Raw genomic sequence first — 14,617 nt, 5'->3', positions numbered from 1 at the left:
AACAGTCTCGGTTATAAATAACAGGCTTTTATTCTTCCAAATCTTGTTCAACCTTTCAGCTGCCTTTTTTGTGAGGACCAGTCTAGTTGTTCATTTTATTGAGCACCTTACTAAGCAATAAACGTCACCCAAAAATAAATTGTGTCAGTCTATTAAAAGATCTCACCACTAAGCTATCCTACTCCTCTGTATCATAATGAGATAACTTATCCAGTGCCATTGTCCCTGTGTTTAACATGTTAAAATGATCTTAACGTTAATCTGGTCATCTCGACCATGTGACCATGCCAATATTTAGACTTCTAGATATTGATTAGCTAAAAAAAAAAAAATCTGGAATTAATTTTCAACCAAATGAGAGTAAAAACAGATGGGGTTTCAAATTTTGTAAAATCAGTTATAAAAATAAGAGCAAGAAAAACAGAAGTATTTAAAGTTACATTTAATATTATTCTATATACAGTTATTATAGTAATAAAGTTACTCCTAACATCTAATGGACTTTATTCCTGTAATATTGGAGTTTATTTCAGTGAGTAACAGGGAGCTTAGAATTCCTCAGAACTTGCAGTCTAAATGTCAAGTGAACAACCAGCATACCTCTGTTTCAACTACACAAGATAAAACTGGTTTAGCCAGCCCAATTCACACTTCATCGAGAGCCATCCTTTGTTTCTTAACCTGTCCCATTACCATCTCCTTTTTCTTGAATATCTCTTAATGTCTCTTAACCTCTCCTGCCTTCTATCCTATCACAGACCTTCCCTTTTGTTCTTTTATCCCCTCCCCCCTTCCCAGCCCCTACACTTGCTTAAAAATCTGTTCCATTTCCTGCTTTTTTCCAGTTCTGACAAAAGGTAATCGACCTGAAACGTTAACTCTGTTTCTCTCTTCACAGATGCTGCCTGACCTGCTGAGTTTCTCCAGCATTTTCTGGCTTAGATTCTAGGTCATTCCTCACAAAAAAAAATTAATTAGTGAAAAATAATATTGTAGTCAGGGAGGGAATGGCATTAGTCACTTCTTGTTACATCAGTATAAACCTGTTACAAAACTATAGGAAGCATTTTAATTAGATTTTTAAAAAACCTTAATCTTAAATTATATCCATGGTGTGGAGATGCCGGAGTTGGACTGGGTGGACACATGTAAGAAGTCACACAACACCAGGTTATAGTCCAACAGCTTTATTTGAAATCACAAGCTTTCGGAGCGCTGCTCCTTCGTCAGGTGAAGTGGAGAAATGCATAAAGACACAGCTTATATAGTCAGAGAATAATGTCAGATGTTTACAGGTAATCTTGCCAACCTGTAAACATCTGACATTATTCTCTTATAAGCTGTGTCTTTATGCATTTCTCCACTTCACCTGACAAAGGAGCAGCGCTCCGAAAGCTTGTGATTTCAAATAAAGCTGTTGGACTATAACCTGGTGTTGTGTGACTTCTTAAATTATATCAGTGTATGAATTCTTAACATGTTCCTCTGAAATTCATCTATTTTGGTGGTTTAAAGTAAACAGCAGACAAAAAAAGACAAAATTGAGTTCATATGCCATTATCCCAGTGTAATTATGAGGCTCTTGTTCTTAGGGAGACACAAATATAGCCTTAATATGATAACAAAAAGCCAAAATGTAATAGTGAGCCATTTGGACCAGTGTAAATATGGCAAATGCAAATCAGCAAAGTTCTTGGGGGGAAAATTCAGTTGCGCCCCCTTTGGGGCATTAACTTTGCTGGGGCGCTACTTCTAGCGTTCCGAAAACATTAGCGCCCCCGCGGCTGAAATTCACCGGTAGCGCCCCAAGAGGGAAGCGGGGTGCTACTGGAAGTGCCCCGCCTCCCTCTTGAGGTGCTGCAAATGAATATCACGGCGTTACGTGCCGTGGTACTGTAGGGCCTAGCGCAGAGTGACTTGGGGCCCAACTGGGCCACTAGGGATCGGAGTGCTGGCAAAAGAGCCCGGCACTCAAGAGAAGTGCCGGGCTCACAGAACGCAGCTGGCACTCCGCAGGGGGGTTTCAGGAGGAAGCCGGGGACGGCAGAGGGGACAGCTGCTGGCAGGCGGCCAGCAACAAAAATGGGCGCCCGGCACCTTCCCTTTAATTAGCGCCACCCCGGCCGCAGCTAGGCCCCCCCTGACCCCGTCGGACATAGCGTCCGGCAGTAAGTCAGGGGGCGCTATCAATGATCGCGACCGGGGTGCGAGCAGGGAGTTGCGCACGGCAATGATGTCATCGCCGGCGGCACAGCGCCGCGGAGCGCTAACGGTTACCGCTGCCACGCACGGTTACCGCCGCCGCTAACCTCCCGCTGAATTTCGCGGGAGGCGTTGGTAGCACCACGCTGCGCCCAGGTGCTAGTTGCTTTGCGCCCCGTTAGCGCCCTTTTAGGGCACTAACGGGAGGCGCAAGCAACCGAAATTTTAGGCCCTTGACTTTAGCACAAAGCCAGAATGGTAGGCCTTTTCTAGTTTCACAAAAGTTTGCAAAATATGGCGAGTAAAATCCTTGTGTCTTTTTCACGTCCAGGTCGAAGACAGATCTATGCTATAATTTATTACTGGAAGCAGAATTTCAACAGAATGTTAGTCATTTTGAAAACAACTATGAGAGGCATCATTGTGCAGAAGCAGCAGTGCCACCTAGCAGCGGGAGAAACTTGAGCTGGAAGATGAAGTTTGGAGGAGGAGCAGCAGCTCCACCAGCATTAGAAGGACTGAAAGGCAGATATAAAAACGAGACATTACCCCAGGGATGACAAAATCCTAACACAAGGAATGGTGTGAACTAAGAAGTGCGCACTGGACACAACTTTTTATACACCAGTGAATGTCCCATGACATTGACAAAGGGAAAATCAGAGAATATGCTGTTTTATAATGGAGGAGTATTTTAAAAACACCAAAGCAGAAATGCGACTGAATTGGAAACAAATACTGGGAGTGAGATTAAAAAGCAGTAGAGCTGTACTTAACATTTAACTTTAAAGGACAGTACTAGAGTGGTAGTAAAATATACATACCAAGTTTGAGATTAAAGAAAGAAAAACACTGGGTGCTCTTTGCACGAACACTACAGTTATAGCATAAATGCAACTCAAATCTAGAGTCAGGGCCGATCTGACACCAGAGTCCAGCAGGAGATTCCCTTGACTAATGCTGCATTAGCTTGGCACCAGCACAAAGTGTTAACACCATGCTAAACTTATACTGTAAATGCACCTTTAAAAAAAAAACACGAACAAGCACAGAGTGAGTCTAAAATAAACACAGAATACGGATCAGGACTGAAAAAAACACGAACAAGCAGAGTGAGTCTAAAATAAACACAGAATATGGATCAGGACTGAAAAAAACACGAACAAGCACAGAGTGAGTCTAAAATAAACACAGAATACGGATCAGGACTGAAAAAAACACGAACAAGCACAGAGTGAGTCTAAAATAAACACAGAATACGGATCAGGACTGAAAAACCCAGGAGAACTGTACTTAAAAGGAAACCAACACTTAAGAGCAGGACTAAAAACAAATACAAAACACCAGGTCGGAGACTTTTTATTAAAAAAATACTGGGAGCAAGAGTTAAAAAAAAAAATGGAACAGGCAGTTTAGATGGGGAACCTGCAGTTGAGGTCAGCTAATGGCTAAAAGAAACTCTCATCTCAGCCTCTCACACAAATTCCTTCCCACCATTCGCCATACCATCACGCTTTAACCTTCCCCCATTACCCCTATCCTCTATTGTAGCTCCTTACCTCCATCTACCCTACTGGATGCCCTACAATTAACACTAGCCTCATTAGCTTCCTCTCTCCTCAAGAACCATCTCCTGCTTCCCTCAGCACAAATTCCCAAATTTCAACCAGTTTCCCAGGGTTATAGTTTTATAAAGCACTGTATTTGCAGTTGGTCTATCCCCTCCTTGCACCCATGCCAATGTTACTCCCCCCACCCCCTTCCATTGTCATCCATACCCCTTCCTCTCATTCCTCACCATCACTCCTATTCGCTGCAATGTATTTGCACAGTACAAGTACTTCAAAACAATCCGTGTGGCTTCCTAGCTCAGTGCTGGGAAACCAGAACAAAAAGAGGGTTCATTGGGCATGAGATACAATATGCAAGGGTGAAGGCCGAGGACCCCAAATTTCACTGGGGCATGCAATGTCACCTGGAATGGAGTGGACAAGCAGTGGTGGCATTTAGGTTGGCAGGGAATTGTATCAGCAGTAACGAGTGAGAGGGATGGTAGATGGTGGAAAAATGGGTGGCACCCAATGTACCAGGGAGTTACAGCTGGGTGGACCATAGCTAGAAGTGATCATATGATCAACTGCAGCCAATTATGGGTTAAGTTTAAACAACAGCTTAGTGCCACAATGTCCCCTAGCTGGGAGGCTCAGATCGGAGGAGTAAATCATCAATGGAGTGCATCTTGCTCTGATAAATATGATAGTTGAAAAGTAACATGACAGAAATAGTAAGTGTGACATAGTAAGTGTGACATAAACAGGAAGTCAGAGCCAAATGTAAAACTTTTAATTTAGATAAATAATTCCACAACTGATAAACTACAGATGATCACTCTTAAATTAAGTTCAAGGACAAGGAACTTTGAAGAGAATTAAAAATAAAAAAAATTAGCTCCTCTAATTACTCAACTAACCAAGGCATTGAGCTGTATAGACTAATTTGTGTTCAATATTCAAATGACCAAGTTCAATTTATGTTCCGTGCTAAGGGAGATGATTTCAGCCAGTTTGCCAGTAGGGGTACTACAACTGGTCTTAGCGTTCCTGAGTTAGGGAGAGGAAAATCAGCCAGGGCTCCATTCCAGATTGCTATTCAGGAACTACTGCTTCCCAAGTAAACTTGTGAGAACGTGGTTGAAGACATGCTAGAATCTTCTGTGATGCTCAAATGATCAAATAGCCTGCTGGCACTCTCCATCAAGGTGCAAATTTGAAGAATGGTGACTTGTGCTAGGCACCAGAGAGTGACTGGTCCCCATGAAACTGTACTTAAGGCAGGAGCTAACACCTTCAGGAGAGATGGGGGATTATTGGCAGAAAAAGGCTAAGAAAATTTTAAAGAATCAAATTATATGAGTGAGACAGTTTGATGTATAATTTGAAGGAAAAAGCTCACCTTTTTTATCCATAAAGGAAGCAGATTCTTCAATATTAGAATACACTTCTAATGTTGCATTTTGACCAGTGTCGGACTGTAAATGGATACTATCACGGTTTCTCGGCTCAAAAGTCGATGTGGGGTATTCTTTGGAGCCTGGAGTGTCTTCACCAATACTTATGCCCTCATCTGCAAATAGTTTATAACACATTTCTTCCTCTATAGAAACACTTTTATTGCCATACTTCCTCTCAATTTCAAAAATACTTCTGATGTCTGGATAGTTTCCCCCACAAGGGGTTTACATTGGATTCCTTTACTGTCCTCAACAGAAAGCTGGATTTCATTCGATGTGCATTCAGAAAGACTTGTGACTCTCGAGCAGGTTTCTTCAATTTTGTTTCCTGGTTTTTCAAGTGTTCTACTATGCCTGAAGCAACTTTGTATGTCTTTAGTTACTATATTTAGATCATTGGGTTTAAAATCAGCACTGAAGGATACACCTGGGCCATCCCACTCATCTGAGGACAAAAAAAAAGAAAAAAGTCAACAATTTAAAATTTCATATTCCTTAGTTTTCTTGGCTCATTGTAATATTAATGTTATAAAATATGAACAAATGTTATGGCAGATCTGCAATTTACAATCATTTCTATTTTGTTGATATTATATAAAAGACTAGCTGGGGGTGCCCGGCGGTGCCGAGGCTTTTTCGAGGGCATGTTGTTGTTGGAAGAGAGAGAGAGAGAGCGAGAGACTGGGGGGGAAGAGAGAGAGCGAGGAGACTGGGGGTAAGAGAGAGAGCGAGAGACTGGGGGTAAGAGAGAGAGCGAGAGACTGGGGGTAGAGAGAGAGCGAGAGACTGCGGGGAAGAGAGAGAGCGAGAGACTGGGGGGAAGAGAGCGAGAGACTGGGGGGGAAGAGAGAGAGCGAGAGATTGGGGGAAGAGAGAGAGCGCGAGAGACTGGGCGGAAGAGAGAGAGCGAGAGACTGGGGTTAAGAGAGAGAGCGACGGGGGGAAGGGGGAGGAAGGGGAAGGGGGAGGGGGAAGGGGAAGGAAGGGGGCAGGAGGGGGGGGGAGGGAAGGGGGGGAAGCCCGGCGTTGCCAAGGCTTTTTTTGTAAAACGGCAGTTTATAGGGCCGCGCGGTTTACGGCCGGCCGCTGCCGCTCCCCCGCTCTGTGTCTTGGGCCGAGCAGTTGTGAGGCCCAGCCCGAGTGACCCCAACTCACCTCCCGCTCCGGCGGGCCGGGAGCGGGATACTTGCAGCAGCCGCACTGTGGGGGTTTGTTGTGCTGGTGCTGTCGCTGTGAGACAGAGAGAGGGAAGGAGAGAGAGAGAGGGAGAGAGAGACAGAGAGAGAGAGAGAGGGAAGGAGAGAGAGACAGACAGAGACAGAGATGGAAGGAGAGAGAGACTGGGGGGAGAGAGAGAGACTGGGGTGGAGAGAGAGAGAGAGAGACTGGGAGAGAAAGAGTAGAGAGACTGGGGGGCGAGGGAGAGAGAGATAGACAGGGAGAGAGAGAGAGAGAGAGAGAGAGAGAGAGAGAGAGACTGGGGAGATAGAGAGAGAGACTGAGGGGGGAGAGAGAGAGTAGAGCGACTGGGGGAGAGAGAGGAGAGAGACTGGGGAGAGAGAGAGAGAGAGAGACGGGGAGAGAGAGAGAGACGGGGAGAGAGAGAGAGAGACGGGGGAGAGTGAGGAGAGTGACTGGGGAGAGAGAGGAGAGAGACTGGGGAGAGACTGAGCGAGACTGGGGAGAGAGATGGGGGAGAGAGAGAGAGACTGAGGGAGAGGGAGAGAGAGAGAGAGAGACGGGGAAGGGAGAGAGAGACTGGGGAGAGAGAGAGTGGGAGACAGAGATGCAATAAAAAGAAAATTCTACAACATCCAAATACAATCAAAATCTGGCTCAAAATATTTGACAGCATAATCCTGCCCATTGCACTGTACGGTAGTGAAGTATGGGGCCCGCTAAATCACCAAAGCTACACTAAATGGGAAAAACATACAATAGAAGCCCTACATGCAGAATTCTGCCGAAGCATCCTTCGCACCCAAAGAAAAACGCCAACAAATGCATGCAGAGCCGAACTAGGCAGATACCCACTGATAATAAACATCCAAAAACGAGCACTAAACTTCCTAAATCACCTCAAATCTAGCTCCCCAGACACCCTTCATTTCAAAGCCTTTCAGACCCAAGAGCTAAACCCAGAAAAGAGTCCCCTGAGTCAGCTGCTACGGAAACTAAGTACTCAGCCGGACCCTGACCAGCCCCAGACCAACACAGCATCCAAACACCAATCCGAGTGAACCAAATCATTAAAAAATGCAAAGAAACCTACCTGGAACATTGGAACAAAATAACCGAAAGCCAAAGCAGATTAGAATGTTACCGGGCCCTAAAAAGAGAATATAAACTGGCAGACTACCTCACGACCATCAGAGACACAAAACAGAGACAGACCCTCACCAGGTACAGACTAAGCGACCACCAACTGGAAATTGAAAAAGGCAGATACAAGAAATCCTGGCAGCCTAGAGAGAATAGAATATGCGATCAATGTCTGGCTGGCGAGGTTGAAACAGAAATGCATTTCCTCCTAAAATGCGAAAAATTCAACACATCAAGAACATATTATTCAACAAGCTAAGCCAAACAACCCCAGATTTCAAGAATTGGATGATCTGTCAAAATTGAGATTAGTCCTAGGAGAAGGAGACAGACCATACCTTGGGGCCAAATATGTAACAACATGTCACAACCTGAGGACTGTTTAAAATTAAGACTGTTTAAAATTAATATTGAACGTACCAAATGAAGTACAAAGACTGTTTAAAATTAATATTGTTTAAAAGTAATATTGTATGTACCCGAACAAATGTCAAATCGATTGACACCTACAGAATGTTGGAAAACTGTACCTTTTTGCTATGTAAGCTTTGGCAATATGGTTCTCTGTAAACTTTCATGCCAATAAAGCATTTAATTGGAATTGGAATTGGAATTGGAGAGAGATAGAGAGACGGGGAGCGAGAGAGAGATTGGGGGAGAGAGAGAGAGACTGGAGGAGGGAGAGACTGGAGGAGAGAGAGACTGGGAGAGAGAGACTGGAGGAGGGAGAGTCTGGAGGAGGGAGAGAGACTGGGGGAGAGAGAGAGAGACTGAGGGTGGAGAGAGAGAGAGAGAGAGAAAGAAACTGGGGGAGAGAGAGAGAGACTGGGGAAGAGATAGAGAGACTGGGAGACAGAGAGAGACTGGAGACAGAGAGAGATAAAGAGACGGGGAGAGAGAGAGAGATTGGGGGGAGAGGGCTAGAAATTCGGTATCGCCCCGTTTGGAGAGGGAAGGAGAGAGAGACAGGGAGAGCGAGGGAAGGAGAGAGAGAGAGAGAGGGAGAGAGGGAGAGAGAGAGAGAGAGAGAGAGAGAGAGAGAGAGAGAGAGAGAGAGGAGAGGCAGAGAGAGAGAGAGGGAAGGAGAGAGAGGAAGGAGAGAGAGACAGACAGATAGAGGGGGAAGGAGAGAGAGAGACTGGGGGGAGAGAGAGAGAGAGAGAGACGGGGAGAGAGAAGAGTAGAGAGACTGGGGGGGGAGAGAGGGAGAGAGAGAGAGAGACGGGGAGATAGAGAGAGACTGGGAGATAGAGAGAGCGACTGAGGGGAGAGAGAGACTGGGGGGGAGAGAGAGAGATGGGGAGAGAGAGAGAGTAGAGAGACTGTGGGGTGGGAGAGGGGAGAGAGACTGGGGAGAGAGAGAATGGGGAGATAGAGAGAGAGACTGAGGGGGAGAGAGAGCGACTGAGGGGGGAGAGAGAGAGAGATGGGGAGAGAGAGAGAGAGAGTAGAGAGACTGAGGGGGAGAGAGAAAGAATGGGGAGATAGAGAGAAGAGAGAGAGAGACTGAGGGGGAGAGAGAGAGAGAGAGAGACTGGGGAGAGAGACAGGGAGAGAGAGAGAGACTGGGGGAGAGAGATGGGGGAAGGGAGAGAGAGACTGGGGAGAGAGAGAGAGACTGGGGAGAGAGAGAAAGAGAGAGCGAGCGAGAGAGAGACTGGGGGGGGAGAGAGAGAGACTGGGGGGGGAGAGAGAGAGACCGGGGGGGGGGGGGAAAAGAGAGAGAGACACTGAGGGGGGAGAGAGAGAGAGACTGAGGGGGGAGAGAGAGAGAGAGAGAGAGACTTGGGGGGAGAGGGAAAGAGTGGGGGAGAGAGAGAGAGAGAGACTGGGGAGAGAGGGAGAGCGTGGCGGAGAGAGAGAGAGAGAGAGAGACTGGAGGGAGAGAGAGAGACTGGGGTGGAGAGAGAGAGAGACTGGAGAGAGAGAAAGAGTAGAGAGACTGGGGGGGCGAGGGAGAGAGTGATAGACAGGGAGAGAGAGAGAGAGAGAGACTGGGGAGATAGAGAGAGTGACTGAGGGGGGAGAGAGAGAGTAGAGAGGACTGGGGGAGAGAGAGGAGAGAGACTGGGGAGAGAGAGAGAGACGGGGAGAGAGAGAGAGAGAGAGACGGGGGAGAGTGAGGAGAGTGACTGGGGAGTGACTGGGGAGAGGAGAGAGACTGGGGGAGAGACTGAGCGAGACTGGGGAGAGAGACGGGGAAGGGAGAGAGAGACTGGGGAGAGAGTGGGAGACAGAGAGAGAGAGATAGAGAGACGGGGAGCGAGAGAGAGATTGGGGGAGAGAGAGAGACTGGAGGAGGGAGAGACTGGAGGAGAGAGAGACTGGAAGAGGGAGAGTCTGGAGGAGGGAGAGAGACTGGGGAGAGAGAGAGAGAGAGAGAGAGAGAGACTGAGGGTGGAGAGAGAGAGAGAGAGAGAGAGAGACGGGGAGAGAGAGAGAAAGAAACTGGGGGAGAGAGAGAGAGAGAGAGAGACTGGGGGAAGAGAGAGAGAGACTGGGAGACAGAGAGAGAGAGACTGGGAGACAGAGAGAGAGATAAAGAGACGGGGAGAGAGAGAGAGATTGGGGGGGAGAGGGCTAGAAATTCAGTATCGCCCCGTTTGGAGAGGGAAGGAGAGAGAGACAGAGAGAGCGAGGGAAGGAGAGAGAGAGAGAGAGAGAGAGAGGGAAGGAGAGAGAGAGAGAGAGAGAGAGAGAGAGGAGAGACAGAGAGAGAGAGAGGGAAGGAGAGAGAGGGAAGGAGAGAGAGACAGACAGATAGAGGGGGAAGGAGAGAGAGAGAGAGACTGGGGGGAGAGAGAGAGAGAGAGAGACGGGGAGAGAAAAAGAGTAGAGAGACTGGGGGGGAGAGAGGGAGAGAGAGAGAGAGAGAGACGGGGAGATAGAGAGAGAGACGGGGGAGAGTGAGGAGAGTGACTGGGGAGAGAGAGGAGAGAGACTGGGGAGAGACTGAGCGAGACTGGGGAGAGAGATGGGGGAGAGAGAGAGAGACTGAGGGAGAGGGAGAGAGAGAGAGAGAGACGGGGAAGGGAGAGAGAGACTGGGGGAGATAGAGAGTGGAGACAGAGATGCAATAAAAAGAAAATTCTTCAACATCCAAATCCCAATCAAAATCTGGCTCAAAATATTTGACAGCATAATCCTGCCCATTGCACTGTCGGTAGTGAAGTATGGGGCCCGCTAAATCACCAAAGCTACACTAAATGGGAAAAACATACAATAGAAGCCCTACATGCAGAATTCTGCCGAAGCATCCTTCGCACCCAAAGAAAAAACGCCAACAAATGCATGCAGAGCCGAACTAGGCAGATACCCACTGATAATAAACATCCAAAAACGAGCACTAAACTTCCTAAATCACCTCAAATTTAGCTCCCCAGACACCCTTCATTTCAAAGCCTTTCAGACCCAAGAGCTAAACCCAGAAAAGAGTCCCCTGAGTCAGCTGCTACGGAAACTAAGTACTCAGCCGGACCCTGACCAGCCCCAGACCAACACAGCCATCCAAACACCAATCCGAGTGAACCAAATCATTAAAAATGCAAAGAAACCTACCTGGAACATTGGAACAAAATAACCGAAAGCCAAAGCAGATTAGAATGTTACCGGGCCCTAAAAAGAGAATATAACTGGCAGACTACCTCACGACCATCAGAGACACAAAACAGAGACAGACCCTCACCAGGTACAGACTAAGCGACCACCAACTGGAAATTGAAAAAGGCAGATACAAGAAATCCTGGCAGCCTAGAGAGAATAGAATATGCGATCAATGTCTGGCTGGCGAGGTTGAAACAGAAATGCATTTCCTCCTAAAATGCGAAAAATTCAACACATCAAGAAACATATTATTCAACAAGCTAAGCCAAACACCCCAGATTTCAAGGAATTGGATGATCTGTCAAAATTGAGATTAGTCCTAGGAGAAGGAGACAGACCATACCTTGGGGCCAAATATGTAAACAACATGTCACAACCTGAGGACTGTTTAAAATTAAGACTGTTTAAAATTAATATTGAACGTACCAAATGAAGTACAAAGACTGTTTAAAATTAATATTGTTTATAAAGTAATATTGTATGTACCCAACAAATGTCAAATCGATTGACACCTACAGAATGTTGGAAAACTGTACCTTTTTGCTATGTAAGCTTTGGCAATATGGTTCTCTGTAAACTTTCATGCCAATAAAGCATTTTAATTGGAATTGGAATTGAATTGGAGAGAGATAGAGAGACGGGGAGCGAGAGAGAGATTGGGGGGAGAGAGAGAGAGACTGGAGGAGGGAGAGACTGGAGGAGAGAGAGACTGGAGAGAGAGACTGGAGGAGGGAGAGTCTGGAGGAGGGAGAGAGACTGGGGGAGAGAGAGAGAGACTGAGGGTGGAGAGAGAGAGAGAGAGAGAAAGAAACTGGGGAGAGAGAGAGAGACTGGGGGAAGAGATAGAGAGACTGGGAGACAGAGAGAGACTGGGAGACAGAGAGAGATAAAGAGACGGGGAGAGAGAGAGAGATTGGGGGGAGAGGGCTAGAAATTCGGTATCGCCCCGTTGGGAGAGGAAGGAGAGAGAGACAGGGAGAGCGAGGGAAGGAGAGAGAGAGAGAGAGGGAGAGAGGGAGAGAGGGAGAGAGAGGGAGAGAGGAGAGAGAGAGAGAGAGAGAGAGAGAGAGAGAGAGAGAGGAGAGGCAGAGAGAGAGAGAGGGAAGGAGAGAGAGGGAAGGAGAGAGAGACAGACAGAGGGGAAGGAGAGAGAGAGACTGGGGGGAGAGGAGAGAGAGAGACGGGGAGAGAGAAAGAGTAGAGAGACTGGGGGGGGAGAGAGGGAGAGAGAGAGAGAGACGGGGAGATAGAGAGAGACTGGGGAGATAGAGAGAGCGACTGAGGGGAGAGAGAGACTGGGGGGAGAGAGAGAGATGGGGAGAGAGAGAGAGTAGAGAGACTGTGGGGTGGAGAGGAGAGAGACTGGGGAGAGAGAGAATGGGGAGATAGAGAGAGAGACTGAGGGGGAGAGAGAGCGACTGAGGGGGGAGAGGGGGGAGAGAGAGAGAGATGGGGAGAGAGAGAGAGAGAGTAGAGAGACTGAGGGGGAGAGAGAAAGAATGGGGAGATAGAGAGAGAGAGAGAGAGAGACTGAGGGGGAGAGAGAGAGAGAGAGAGACTGGGGGAGAGAGACAGGGAGAGAGAGAGAGACTGGGGGAGAGAGATGGGGGAAGGGAGAGAGAGACTGGGGAGAGAGAGAGAGACTGGGGAGAGAGAGAAAGAGAGAGCGAGCGAGAGAGAGACTGGGGGGGGAGAGAGAGAGACTGGGGGGGGAGAGAGAGAGACCGGGGGGGGGGGGGGAAAGAGAGAGAGACACTGAGGGGGGAGAGAGAGAGAGACTGAGGGGGAGAGAGAGAGAGAGAGAGAGAGACTTGGGGGGAGAGGGAAAGAGTGGGGGAGAGAGAGAGAGAGAGACTGGGGAGAGAGGGAGAGCGTGGCGGAGAGAGAGAGAGAGAGAGAGACTGGAGGGAGAGAGAGAGACTGGGGTGGGAGAGAGAGAGAGACTGGGAGAGAGAGAAAGAGTAGAGAGACTGGGGGGGCGAGGGAGAGAGTGATAGACAGGGAGAGAGAGAGAGAGAGAGAGACTGGGGAGATAGAGAGAGTGACTGAGGGGGGAGAGAGAGAGTAGAGCGACTGGGGAGAGAGAGGAGAGAGACTGGGGAGAGAGAGAGAGACGGGGAGAGAGAGAGAGAGAGAGAGACGGGGGAGAGTGAGGAGAGTGACTGGGGAGAGGAGAGAGACTGGGGGAGAGACTGAGCGAGACTGGGGAGAGAGACGGGGAAGGGAGAGAGAGACTGGGGAGAGAGTGGGAGACAGAGAGAGAGAGATAGAGAGACGGGGAGCGAGAGAGAGATTGGGGGGAGAGAGAGAGACTGGAGGAGGAGAGACTGGAGGAGAGAGAGACTGGAAGAGGGAGAGTCTGGAGGAGGGAGAGAGACTGGGGGAGAGAGAGAGAGAGAGAGAGAGAGAGACTGAGGGTGGAGAGAGAGAGAGAGAGACGGGAGAGAGAGAGAAGAAACTGGGGGAGAGAGAGAGAGAGAGAGAGAGACTGGGGGAAGAGAGAGAGAGACTGGGAGACAGAGAGAGAGAGACTGGGAGACAGAGAGAGAGATAAAGAGACGGGGAGAGAGAGAGAGATTGGGGGGGAGAGGGCTAGAAATTCAGTATCGCCCCGTTTGGAGAGGGAAGGAGAGAGAGACAGAGAGAGCGAGGGAAGGAGAGAGAGAGAGAGAGAGAGAGAGGGAAGGAGAGAGAGAGAGAGAGAGAGAGAGGAGAGACAGAGAGAGAGAGAGGGAAGGAGAGAGAGGGAAGGAGAGAGAGACAGACAGATAGAGGGGGAAGGAGAGAGAGAGAGAGACTGGGGGAGAGAGAGAGAGAGAGAGACGGGGAGAGAAAAAGAGTAGAGAGACTGGGGGGGAGAGAGGGAGAGAGAGAGAGAGAGAGACGGGAGATAGAGAGAGACTGGGGAGATAGAGAGAGCGACTGAGGGGGAGAGAGAGACTGGGGGGGAGAGAGAGAGATGGGGAGAGAGAGAGAGTAGAGAGACTGTGGGGTGGGAGAGGGGAGAGAGACTGGGGAGAGAGAGAATGGGGAGATAGAGAGAGAGACTGAGGGGGAGAGAGAGCGACTGAGGGGGGAGAGAGAGAGAGACGGGAGAGAGAGAGAGAGTAGAGAGACTGAGGGGGAGATAGAGAGAGAGAGAGAGACTGGGGGAGAGAGACAGGGAGAGAGAGAGAGACTGGGGGAGAGAGAGATGGGGGAAGGGAGAGAGAGACTGGGGAGAGAGAGAGAGACTAGGGAGAGAGAGAGAGAAAGAGAGAGCGAGCGAGAGACTGAGGGGGAGATAGAGAGAGAGAGAGACTGAGGGGGAGAGAGAGAGAGACTGGGGGAGAGAGACAGGGAGAGAGAGAGAGACTGGGGGAGAGAGAGATGGGGGAAGGGAGAGAGAGACTGGGGAGAGAGAGAGAGACTGGGGAGCGAGAGAGAGAAAGAGAGAGCGAGCGAGAGACTGGGGGGGGAGAGAGAGAGAGACCGGGGGGT

At 48.7% G+C, this 14,617-nt stretch overlaps 1 pseudogene across 1 annotated transcript in view; it reads right to left on the bottom strand.

Moving 5' to 3' along the window:
• LOC147112744 (BSD domain-containing protein 1-like) overlaps positions 1 to 14,617 on the bottom strand; it is a 73,603-nt pseudogene that overhangs the window by 6,143 nt on the left and 52,843 nt on the right. The window contains exon 9 of the transcript XR_015079564.1: positions 5,155 to 5,657. The product of XR_015079564.1 is annotated as a BSD domain-containing protein 1-like (transcript). The remainder of the gene's footprint in view (positions 1 to 5,154; positions 5,658 to 14,617) is intronic.

This window comes from Somniosus microcephalus, chromosome 9 (genome assembly GCF_052327205.1).
Source record: "Somniosus microcephalus isolate GS21.2 chromosome 9, FLI_Smic_1.0, whole genome shotgun sequence".
In the NCBI taxonomy this organism is placed as follows: Eukaryota; Metazoa; Chordata; class Chondrichthyes; order Squaliformes; family Somniosidae; genus Somniosus; species Somniosus microcephalus.
Note: the sequence above shows the minus strand (reverse complement) of the source record. Positions and strands in the feature narration are given on the sequence as shown.